The sequence below is a fragment of the Pinus tabuliformis genome, chromosome 2_2 (assembly GCF_031772625.1).
Source record: "Pinus tabuliformis cultivar Carrire ecotype Pingquan chromosome 2_2, CPIR1, whole genome shotgun sequence".
NCBI lineage: Eukaryota > Viridiplantae > Streptophyta > Pinopsida > Pinales > Pinaceae > Pinus > Pinus tabuliformis.
This window is the reverse complement of record NC_142300.1, coordinates 434,705,814-434,719,156: the sequence shown is the minus strand read 5'-3', so window position 1 is coordinate 434,719,156 and position 13,343 is coordinate 434,705,814. Positions and strand designations below refer to the sequence as shown.

General features: G+C 35.9%; 1 pseudogene; it reads right to left on the bottom strand.

Moving 5' to 3' along the window:
- Window positions 1–10,248: 10,248 nt before the first annotated feature.
- Window positions 10,249–12,024, bottom strand: LOC149193127 (putative UPF0481 protein At3g02645 pseudogene; annotated as a pseudogene).
- Window positions 12,025–13,343: the final 1,319 nt, after the last annotated feature.

Here is a 13,343-nt window from a genome sequence, read left to right as displayed (position 1 = left end):
CCACATCCTCATCCTTTCTTGAGAGTGCATCTGCCACCACATTTTGCTTCCCTTTTTTGTAGATGATTTCAAAGTCATAACCCAACATCTTTGTGACCCACTTTTGTTGCTCTTCAGAGGATAATCTTTGTTCTAAAAAGTATTTAAGGCTATCATGATCCGTTTTTACCTTGAAGTGTCTTCCCATTAGGTAGGGTCGCCATTTCTTAAGTGCATGGAGTATTGCCAACATTTCCTTCTCATAAATAGCTTTGCTTAAAAACTTTCCCTTGATTGGACGACTTTCAAAAGCAATGGGTCTTTCATCTTGCATTAGAACAGCACCAATTCCATTTCCTGAAGCATCACATTCCACAATAAAGGTTTTTGTGAAGTCCGGTGTAGCTAAGACCGGTGCTTGGCACATTGCCTCTTTAAGATGTTCAAAGGCCTTTGTTGCTTCGGAGTCCATGAAAATGAATCTTTCTTCAATAATGTTGTTAGAGGTGCTGCTATTCTCCCATAATTCTTAACAAACTTGCGATAATACCCTGTCAACCCAAGAAATCCTCGCAGATGCTTTATGGATGTGGGGATTTTCCATTCCTTAATGGCTTTAATTTTGCTAGGGTCTACCTTAACTCCTTCATGAGATACAATATGACCCAAATATTCCACCTCCTGGACTCCAAAGAAACATTTGGATCTTTTTGCATATAATTGTTTCTCCTCCAATAGTTGTAGCACCCTGTCAACATGTTCAACATGATCCTTCCAAGACTTGCTGTAGATTAGTATATCATCAAAAAATACTAACACAAATTTTCTAAGGAATGGTTTGAAAATTGAATTCATCAAACCTTGAAATGTTGAAGGTGCATTGGTAAGGCCAAAAGGCATGACCAAAAATTCATAATGACCCTCATGAGTTCTAAATGTCGTTTTTGGAATGTCTTCAATCTTCATTCTGATTTGATGATATCCCGAACGAAGATCCAACTTGGTGAAGTAAATTGATCCATGCAATTCATCCAGTAATTCATCAATAACAGGAATGGGGAACTTATCTTTAATAGTGAGCTTGTTGAGCTCCCTATAATCTGGACACATGCGCCATGATCCATCCTTCTTGTGCACCAATACTACTGGAGCTGAGAAAGAACTTTGACTCGGTTGAATTATACCAGCCTCTAGCATTTCTGCAACCATACGTTCAATTTCACTTTTTTGGACATAGGGATATCTGTACGGCCTGATGTTTGGAGGAACACTTCCTGGAATCAGATGAATAGCATGATCATGATCACGCATAGGTGGGAGACCCTTGGGAGTCTCAAATACCTTGGAATGATTGTCCAAGACTTTTTGGAGATCTGGAGAAATAGATGATTCCAATGTGGAAACATCTAGCGAGCATAATTGTGCAATTACACCTCTTTGCTCCTTTTTTAGAAGCTTTGTCATACCATGAGAGCTGATTATCTTTCCTGGTTTCCCTGCAATACCCCTTTCAACTTCCTCTCCTTCCGCAGAAAATTTGATGAAAAGTTCTTGAAAATTAAAAGCTATTGTACCCAAGGATTGTAGCCATTGGACTCCTAGTACAACATCCGCACCTCCCATTGGAATGGAAAGCATTGGGCTAGTCAATACATATTCTCCCATGGATAGCTTGATATTATGGCACTTTCCAGAGCAATTTATTGTTCCTCCATTTGCAATCATCACTTGACACTCTGGTGCTGGATATAGGAAGCAATTCAATTCTTTTGCTACCCTACAATGAATAAAATTGTGGGTGCTTCCTGAATCAATCAACACTATTACCTTTTTCTTCTTGATTTGTCCTTCTATCTTGATGGTTTGAGGAGTGGTAATTCCCGCCAATGCATTACAAGATATGGTCGGATTTATTTGTTCTTCATCTAGGCTTTGTTCCTGGAGTATATCTTCTTCTTTTGACCTTTCTTGCTCCTTTTCTTCTTCCTCTTCACAATCTATGTAGAATAATTTCTTCTCAGCACACTTATGACCTTTAGTGTATTTGCTATCACAACTGTAACAAAGCCCTTTTGCTCTTTTTTCTTCCAATTGTTGTGGTGTCAACCTTATAGGTTGTGGAAGACTAGGGGCAACAACACTTCCGTCTTTATAGTTGTGAGTGGTATGCTTCCTGGTTGCAATAATTTTGCTTTCCATTTTTCTTGCTAACCTGAATGCCTTCTCTAATGAATCAGGTTCCCAAAGGCGAACATCATGTTGGATATTATCCTTTAAAGACCCTATGAACACATCAATCCTATGCTCCTCTGGAATATCTTTTACCCTTATGTTCAATTTTTGGAACTCCTCAATGTGCTCCATTACTGAACCCTTTTGTTTGAGACTTATCAATTGGCTAAAAAAAGTGTTGCTTTTTGTATCTTCATAATGTGCTATCAATTCTTCCGTAAAAATTGCCCAAGTGATAAATTGTTTACGAGAGCAAAGCCATTGATACCATACAAACTGATTTGGTTCCAAATATACAGTTGCCATACGTACCTTTTGTGCGTTTTGCACATTATTGAGATCGAAGAATTGCTCCATCTGTAATATCCATGTGGCGGGATCCTTGCCATCAAACTTCCTCATATCGATTTTTGGAATATGGTGATTCTTCGATCCAACATTAGCATCTATGGTATCATGATTAACATTTCTTTTGTTTTCATCATGAGTTTCCTTTACTACCTTTTCACCATTAGTGACCCTTTCTTGTAGCAACTTCTTCAATTCTTCCATGTTTGTCTTCATATCTATCTTCAAATCTGCCATGTCTCTCTTCAAGTCTGTCTTCGAATCATCCATATTAGCTTCCATGCCCTTTATCTTAGATTCCACGCCATTTATCTTAGATTCCACGCCACTTATCTTAGCTTCTGTTAGCTTTTGTGAGCGTGACATTTGTTGCACTTGTTCTTGTAATTTTGATATATCATGTAGCATTTCTTCCTCTTCTTCATGGGTCATGCTAGAGCTTTCAGGTTCCTTACTAGGTGTTTGCATTTTCTTTCCTCGGGGCATCAGTTACCGATAATAATGCTTTACTATGCCCTTTGAATTCCGTTAAACCAAGCTTACACAAAAATTAAAAAAAAAACTACACACCTTTTTTCACTTTATAGAAGCCTGATATTGAATCTGATGTATCTCTGTAATTTCGGATCATCCAGTTCTGAAATTGCTACCTGTAGTAGCCTTCTGCGTCCTCTTTCCAATGCCACAAGTCTGAGCCAAATTGGATTCTCCAAGGAAGAGTTATGTGAAATCTCCCACAGTGACTTGCTTTTAGACTGGTTCAGTAGAGCGAACTTGTACGACGTGCCACGAGTCACTGTTTCAACCTTTGATTCTGAAACACACACACAAGAAACTACAGTCCGTCCTCTTTCTGTACCTTTTTACGAAATTTCAATCCGATCCTCAGAGAGAGAATTATGACGATTTTCCCCAGATCACCTGTTTTGAATGTAATTCAGGAGTCTGCAAAAAGGTCAACTTCCTCAGATCATATCTCCGAAAATATCGCGCGAAAAGCTCTGAAATTCGGACCCAAGGTTCAGCGCCAATTCTTCTCAAATGGGTTTTTTTTGCGACTTCTGAAATGTCACAGAAAAAAAGTTATAGCGAAAATGCCATGATGACCCTAGAATTCCAAAGCTCTGATACCAAATGTTATGAAACCAGCTCAAGAAAAGATAGAAAAGATAGATCAACGCCTTAGAATTCAGCCTCTTCGAGGGGGCAACCTCCTTTACATTACATAAATGAACAATTCTTGGATGATACAAATGACAAAACCTCCTTTCTATATATAGGAGTCTAAGGAGTCACAATATAATCGAGCCGACCTAACAATAATAATATAAAGCCACAAAAATAACAATAGAGGGATTCTATGGGGCACAGAAATAACAATATGGGGGTAATAGGGGCACAACAATATAAATAAGGGGTATAACTACAATAGTAATGGGGTAATCACTAGTATTATAGGGACCCAACATTACTCCACAATATAATGGAGTAGAGGAAATGAAGAGTGGGTCATTAAGGGTGTGTGCAAGTTGCATGTTGAATAATGTTGCATTATCAAATAATTTCTAGGTGGATGTGATCACCGTAGCAATGTATGTCTAACTTGAATTACCCACAACAACAATGAAGTCAAAATAATTCCTATGAAGTTGTGGTACCATTGGTGTGGGAAGAAGCCAAGTATTCAATTTTGGAAGTGTTCAACTCTCTTGCACTTTCCACATTTTTTTTATGAGAAACGAAATATTTTGGATGATGAAAGTGTAAAAATCATCTTCATTATTTATGATGGTGACATTGTAAATTTGTAGGTTTTATGAACCAGTGAATAAGAACGTTGTTAGAAGTAGGGATGTGACCTTTGATGAAAATGCAACTTTGTAGAGAAAAATGGGAGATATAAGCTACATGGAATATGTTGCAAAGAAACAAGTCTATATTTTGATTTCAACTTTGATATTACTATTGATTAGTCATTTGTAAAAATAAACATAGATGTTGAGATCAAAGTTATGCATAAATTTTAGGTGGGAAATTTTTTTGATTGTGAAATGATTAAGTAGTTGAGTAGTCACGTCCTAAACAACTTGATGATGATAAGATGGAGAAAATTATTCCTCAATCATGTATATTCACAAGATCAATAGGGGATCAAAGGCTACCAAACAGGGTCTAATATTACATTATAATGTAAAGTGGGGAATCAAAACATATATTTGTAGAAAAAATCATAAGATTACATAAAACATTGGTTGAAGCAAATAGTGAATTGAAAGTTATGAAGAGAGGGTATTCTCAGATGCAATATATGCAATATTTTGTACAATTTTAATTTAAAAAGAAAGTTGTAAATACACATTAATAGAGTTTATATGTTAAATAGATCTAAGTGCAAGGAGCTAGAGCACATACATTTGGATTTGGCTATCTAAATTAATTGGAGTTTGAAGTTTATATATATATATATATATATATATATATATATATAAAGTATTGTAATTTTTTCTACTTATATTATAAAATTTTAATACATTTATTTCATATTATTTAATAACACATTTATCATATTATACATTTTTAAACTTTGTCATAATCATTTTATTTTTATATTCATAAAACAAATCATTATGTCTTATTTTATATGTTTTTATTGATAAAATTTACAAAGTGTTGCAACCAATCATTTTCAATTATCTAATTGGAAAATAATTCATGATTTTGACAGCTTTTATTCATGTCGTAAGTTTTGTGCATTTTTACCAAGTATCGCAGTAAATTCCAATCATTAAATTGTAAATGGGATACATAGACATTTGAAGATAATTTTGAATTTTATATTTTTTTTAAAGGTAAATGTGTAAGGGGATTTACCCATGAGGTGTAAATCAATTAGTTTGTGTGATGTTCTTTCATCAACATTGGAAGCTAGCTAACCTAGTTAGAAACAAAAAATAAATAAACATTAAATTTCACAATTGACATAATATTTCATAACACAATGACCACCCAATAAACTGCCCATGGAATAAAAATCTGTATTCCTGTCATAAAATAAAATTATAATTTTTAAAAAAAAATTCTTTACTTATTAGAATAATTTTTAATTTATTATTATATAAATATGAATTTATAAGTGAAACATATATTTCCCAAAAACAAAATTGCAAATTCAAATCAAATAAAAGCACACTTTCATACATTTTGATAATTAATATTTATATGATGTCTAAATATTATATAATTATTATTTTGATATTTAATATTTATATGATATTTAAATTTTATATAATTATTAATTTAAATTTTGTTTATCCTTAAACTTCTAAAATGAAATAGATTGAATAAAATCTACATATATGATGATATAAAACCTGTGAATGAATATCTAATTTCTAAATAATAAGAGTGCAAAAACATTAAGATTTTGGAGATAAGATTAATGAAGATTTCCCTGCAAACAATCAACGTTACAGGTATTGTAAAGTGTCATTGTCATGATCTCGTGCGTTGAAACGAAACTACTTTGGCCGCTTGACCCCACCAGTTGGACACGCAATTCAAACCACATCACGAGAGCAGCCAAACAAGAAGTTTCGTCTCAACGCACCAGATCATGACAATGACGCTTTACGATACCTGTAATGTTGATTGTTTGTACGCAAATCGTCAAAACTAGCGGAGCTCAATAATCTCATCTCCGAGAAGAAGCTCAATCCTAAAATTTTCGCACTCTTTGTTATATAATTATTAATTTAATTTTTATTTATACTATATATAGGATAGATATCAAAATTAAATTAATATTTATATAAATATTACATATCATTTTTATTTGATTGTATTTTAATTTGTAATTTTTGAAGAAATTTATGTTAGATATTATTTTTTGGGATTCCACTGTGTTAAGAAAGTCATTCATTTATGACCAGTTCCATGAAAGGTAGTCGTAATTGACTAATTTCTCATGGTTTTTTTATATGGGATGGTGACCTTCCCAGAAGTCCTGGTTACGGTGCAAACCCCGGAAGTGATGATTGACCTTATGTGATTCATTTCACTAGTTTCAATCCCACTTCTTCCCCCCTGTGAGCATCACCAGATGCAATGAGTGCTAAGTGGACTTTCAAAAACCATGAGAAATTAGTCAGTTATGACTACCTCTCATGGAAATGGTAATAGATGAATGACTTTCTTAACCCAATTGAATCCCAAAAAACAATATGTAATATAATGCATTGTGAAAGACTCTCAATACCTAAATATATAAGAAATTTATGCTGTTTCATTTATATATTCATATTGATATAATAATATAATAATAAAATAAATGTAAATAGAATTTTTTTTTAATGATAATTTTATTTTATGATAAGAATAAAAATCTCCAAAAATATATAATATGGGGCAGTTTAATTAATGGTCATTGTGTTATGAAGTATTATGTAAATTGTGAGATTTAAGATTTATTTTTTATTATTTATTTATTTATTTATTGGAACTAGGTTAAACTAGCTTTCAATATTGATAAAAGAACGATGTGCCCATGAGTGGAATGCCAGACAAGATAGTTAAGTATTTTTTTTGTATTTTTTTTGTAATCATTCTACCAGGTGTGATGCCCCTTGGGGTGGTATTCTTCTTCTTCTTCTTATTCTTTTCAAACTAGGTTGAATCAGGCTTACTTATATATTAGAAGTAGGCTAATTCAACCCTAATGCTGGATGAAAAAACAATCAACCCACCAATGAGATGCCCCGAATACTCTTTGGGATAGTTTAATTTCCACGAAGGTGTCTCCCATCGTCAACCCCTCCCCATGAAATTTGAACCAATGGCCTAGTGGAAACTAAACCCACACAAACCAATTTATTTACACCTTATGAATAAATTCCTTTATATATTTACCCTAAAGCTGGTAATAAATAAGAAAACCATAAAGCTGGTAATAAATAAGAAAATTGTTTATTTTTTATGCCTTCATTATCAATGAAAGAGTGATGGAAATATTCGGTTGTGACCCCTTTCATCTGCTCGAAGTACCCGACTTAGAGGGTTGGTCTGATGAATGGTTCATTTTCCTATAGATGTGTTTGCAAGAAATCATATTAAAATGATGTTTAAGATGGTGAACCACAAGAATGAGACATAGAGTGTAAATATGAGAGCGTTACACCTCGTTGAACCAATTAATAGCAAACATGGAATCACCAAATATTTGAATAGAGAGGATCCACTTTTCAATGGCAAACTAGAGGAGAAGCTTTAGACTCAACAACTCTGCATAATTGTTAGATCCTCTTCAAGTCCACTATGGAGCTTGAAAGAATGGCTCTCATGCACATATAATACTCACCTCCCCCACAAGAACCATCTACAGAGGCAACACCATCAAAATATGCCCAGAGAAGGGAGCTATCAAACTGCTTAGCCACAACATTACCGAGGGGCAAGATGTTTCTTCTGCATGGAGAAGATCAAAGTCAGCCAAAACTTTTGCTGCCACTAGATCAGGGTTGGAGCATTTGCCCTTGAAGATAGCTCAATTGCGCGCATTTCATAGGCCCCAACATATCAAGGGAGGCAGATTTTTGAATTTCTTTAGGTTGATTATGTCCCACCATTCCTTCCAAACTTCCCTAAAGGATACCCCAACCTAGATCAGGATACTGCCCAGTTTATCTATAATATGGCTCCAAACAGCCTTAGGGAAAGGGCACTCTAGAAAGAGATTATCTATGGCTTCTCACGGGGGATTCACTCAGTGAACCTCTGACATATCACATGCATTCGTGGCATATTAAACAATACCCTTAATTTGACTACATATTGGGAAATCCCTCTAAAAATCACATTATTTAACCCACTACCAATATGAACCCAAAACAACTTCCCAATTTAAAAATTCCCTACTTTCAATAGATATTGTAGGTATCCATTTTTTCATTAACATTTTTTATACCACTTTATATTTTTTTCATTAACTTTAAGCTCCATTTTTTATATTTGCCAATATAAAAACTCTTTACCCCCTATATATACCCCAATATATTATGTCATTTTTTCTTCATTATATATCCCCCAATATGAACCCATGTGGTATGATATTGCTCCCCTAGTGAAGCCCCCGTGTAGATTCTGTTCTTTTTTTGCATAGGTCACACCATTTGGGTCATGCATATTTTGATGTTGAAGAAGGTCCCAGGTGGGAATTTTACTTTCCATTATGCGCCACATAAAAAGATGAGTTTTCGGGGGACTTTTTAGTTTCAAATTTTTCTCCACCACCAAATCTCCATCAAGAGCTATCTATAACTTGAGATAAGAACATAGCCTTCTTTTGGCCCATATATTCCCCATAGAGAGTGAATCCATCTAAGTGTATCTTGGTCCTCATCTTTGATTCTAACATGGGTTGTGTTAAGTGGCCAACACCCAGCCTTGAGACTAGGTCGAAAATCTATCTGTAAAAAATCACCTCACCTTAACCCTCGTGAAGTATCCACTTACTAATCCAAGTTCCCTAATGTAGTTAGAGAAATAGGGTATATATATATATTCTTTCTGCATCCTCAAAACTCAATATAAGTACTATTATGAAAATGAGGCATTCGAAGTAACACATACATGACGAACACATACATGACCCCAATGGTATCACATAACTTAATACCACCTTACCTTGTGGTATGGCTACAAAGGCATGAATCCCATATTGTCACGTATAATATATTCATATACAATATGTACATAATTCCAAACACATATATATTCCCTCCCATATATAGTGTTTGCGTGATGCTAAACTATATTATTGTCACCATGTCCCAATCGAAGAGAGAGGTCTATGGACTATGGAAACTGGACAAAGAAAACTTGAGGTCACTAAACAATTTTTTCTTCATTGTAATACAAGTACCATTTTGGGTGCGTAAATCGTTTTACTCGCCATTAATTAAGTACAATATAATAATACCCACCATTAATTCACACTATTAAATACTCACTGTTAAATACAATATAAGGAGGGAGATCTTAAATGAAGAGACATTTTATGAGTTCTAAGAATCGATGGAGCCATCCATATGAATTCTAAAAATTATATTCTATATCCGATGGTCCACGATACTGCCATGAACTAAATCTTCTATCCCCAGGTGGCCCTAAACACATTCTCCAACTGACCGACCATGTTGCCTTCCCGTTCTCGGTCATCAGAAATGGATCTTTTTCGAGCCAGCAATTATTCCCTAACGAATTTGCCCGCCGCATAGACTACTCCCTAAAAAAATACATTTCCCATAAACTTGAATAATGATAATAATTATTAATTTAATTTGTACGTCTTTAAATTTCTAACCCAAAATAAATTAAATACAATCCACACAAATACGATTACATATAAAAAAAATAAAAATAAAAACCTGTGATCGTATTTCTAAATAATACATAAATAGTGCAAAAACATTCAGTTGACTCTTTTGTTTTTTTTTTGGGGAGTTTTCAGGATTCCCATCAACCTTACAGGTATTGTAAACGCTGAGACTTCCGCGATTTGGACACGCAATTCAAGCCACATTTACAAGAGAACAAGCAAACAAAGAATAAACTTAGAAAAAAAAAGGGCTGAAAGTGGCAGCTGTGGCAGCTGGCAGTTTTCTATCCATACGATCCCTGGTCTGGTAAGAGGTTTCACTGGTTTACCCACTTCTTGCAGTCATACACAGAGCAGAAGGCCTGCAAGCAAGTGACCACCAACAGTATCACTGCAGCTACTAGAGACAGGATTTTCCACGACGTGTATATGTGTTCCTTCACAAACTTGATCACCACAACTTTCCACTTTCCATTATAATATGTATTAATATCCTCTATAACCTTGTCTAGAAATTCAACTTTTGTGAGATGAACGCACCTACCCATGCTGTTCCACAGGCTCGCAACCTCTCCGTCGCTCTGGAAATGGTTGGAAATTATTCCGCTCTCTCTCAACCTTCTCACATCTTCTTCCCTGTCGATCATCCCGTTCAACAACATGGTGTATCGTGTGAAAACCGTGGCACCAGAGGCCAGGGAAGCTTCGAAAGCCACCAGATTTCTCAGGATTACCTCTGTGTTGCGGTCCAATTTTATTTTGGGGAGGTAAAGCGTGGCAGTCTTCTGGTCCAATTTTATTTTGGGGAGGTAAAGCGTGGCAGTCTTCTGATCAAATTGTATTGTGGTGAGGTCGCCATCGGTAGGAACCAATTTAACTCCCGCAGAGTATAAATCGCCCACGGACGGAATGGACAGTTCGTCTGGGGTGGGCGGTAAGATCTTAACGGCGGATTCTCTTCCCTCTCCCTCCTTCTCCTCGGATTTGACACGAAGTGACAGAATTCTGTTAAACGCAATCCGAACAGGTAGGTTCAGCGATCGCCGCTGCAACTCCCTGAGAAATCGAATGGGGCGAAAGTTTAAAGAGGAGATCGCCATCCATAGCAAATTGAAGGGTTCTGTAACGATTGACATGTCTGCTGTATCGGGTGACTCGTGTTCTTCCTGGTCATTTGGATCTGGATTTTGATTGCTGGAAATGCTAGGAACGATAGTGTAGTACAGCACCTCCAGTATATGCCCTCTCTCGTTTCTACTGAGCTTCGAATCCTGGGGCAACTTGAAGGTAAAAGGCGATAATTCTTGGCAAACAAGCCTCAGCAGGTTTTCCAGCCTCTCCTCTGCGTTGGCTCTAGAATCCAACTGCAACTCCAAAAGCTTTTGCAATAGAAAGAGCGGCAACTGATTTTCGAGCATCATGACATCTCTGAGAACAGAGTTGTAGGCAGCGCTGGTTCCACTCGGATCTAAGATTCGCCCCAGAGGCCTGACGTCCGCGTCTGAGCATTTGTCGACGTTTCTGACATAAAACTGTAAACATTCCAGAAGGAAGGCGGTATCCAGAGCCAAGAGCCATGCCAAGGTCTCATCCTTATAGTCGATGAATTTGTGATAGCAGCTCCGGATTTGCCAGTCGAGCTTCTGAAACTCCTCCACAACTACGGCCTCAAACTTGCCGAGTCCGTTGATTCTTTTCTGAAATCGGCGAACAATTGTCAGTTTGTAGCGCTCCATATCATAGAGCTCCGATTTCCAGTGGTGATAAGGACCTATGGAAACGGATTGAGGAATGAAGGCTTCCGGCTTCTGTACCAATAATTCTCTCGGCACACTGAACATTGACGCACACAGCTCCTCTGGTTCTTCTTGTGATACATCGAGACTTTCCTTAATTTGAAGAAGCCAACCATTCTCATCGATCTTCGTTTGTACGGCGTTGATGTTAGATTCCATATTCAAGGGGCGAAGGTTGGTGAGAAGGATATTCCAGAGAGAAAAAGAAAAGAGTGAGCTCTGAAATGTACGCGAGACCGTAAATGAGCCCGCAGCCTTGTATGAAGCTATTGCCGATTCCCTGAATATTCGAGGCATTTGCAACCGGTTTAAGCACAGGCGTCATTGATGGAATGAAAGAGACAGCTTCCACCACAAAAGACAGCTTCCACCACAAAACATCCATACACTTTGGATAATTTGTATATTTGAATAATTCACTTTGGATAATGTGTTTGAATAATTTGTATATTTGAATAATTGGTATAAGGTAAGATTCTAAAATTAATTATTATTTTTATTATTATTATCTAATTTTAATGTTAGGTAATTTGAATATTTTGTATAATTTGCATAAGATAAGATTTGAAGATTAATTGGGAAGTGGGTTTGGGTCAATGTTAAATAATATTGGGGCATTTTAAAGTGAAGAATAGCCACTATAAAATGGGAGCAAAAAATGAAGAAACGGTCTAAAAAGAGTAGCAAAAAATGAAGAAATGGTCTAAAAAGAAAAGTACTCAAGCCTTTCACAAAAAGCACTCAAACAAGTCTCCTCTATAAGCAAGTGGCAACAAGAAGTCCAAAGGAAAAGTCATTGATGATTCTGCCTTATATAGTCCCACATCCACACCTCTCACTTGGTCATGTGATTTTTATGTGAAAGAATTGTTAAATGCAAAACAAAGGTTGGAGGTTTTAGAAGCTAAAGGGCAAGAAGGAGATCATAAAATTCATATAATAACAGGAGAACAAGGCTTTAGCAAAAAGCAATAAAGTTTTAAAAGAACAAGTGGCATGAAGGCAGATGTGCAAAACATAAAGAAAAAAGAAATCTATAGTGGAAAGTACAAAGGAAGGTGGTGAATGTGAAATCATCCCAAGATAAAGGGAAAATGATTTCCCAAATAAACAACTATGAAGAGAATGCAAGAGAAGAAACGAAAGGAAATTCCACCAAAGTTTTCAAAACTTGAGCTCAAGTTATTAGCAATTTTCCTAATAAGGAAGGAGAAACAAATATTCAGGTTGACAACATGCAAGATAGTGAAGGCAAGGAAAGACAAAATAGGGCAGTAAACATAATTATTAAAGGGGTGAAAGACTATGGGAAAAATGAATGTACTCTTGACCTTGCAAGAGACTTCTTGAAAGACAAGTTGCTATGACAAGGACAAATATGCCAAGCATGGAAGGTGGGTAAGTTTAACGGAGAGAGAGCTAGGCCCATAAAATTCATTATACCTAGCTTGCGTGATAAATATATCATTCTAAGCAAGAAACATCTCTTGAGGGGTTCTCGTTTTTTCCTAGAAGAAGATTTAGCTGTAAAACAATAGGAGGAAAGAAGGGAGGAAATTTTAAAGGTTAGAGCAGCAAGAGATGAAGGAAAAAGAGCATGGATTTATAAAGGCAAA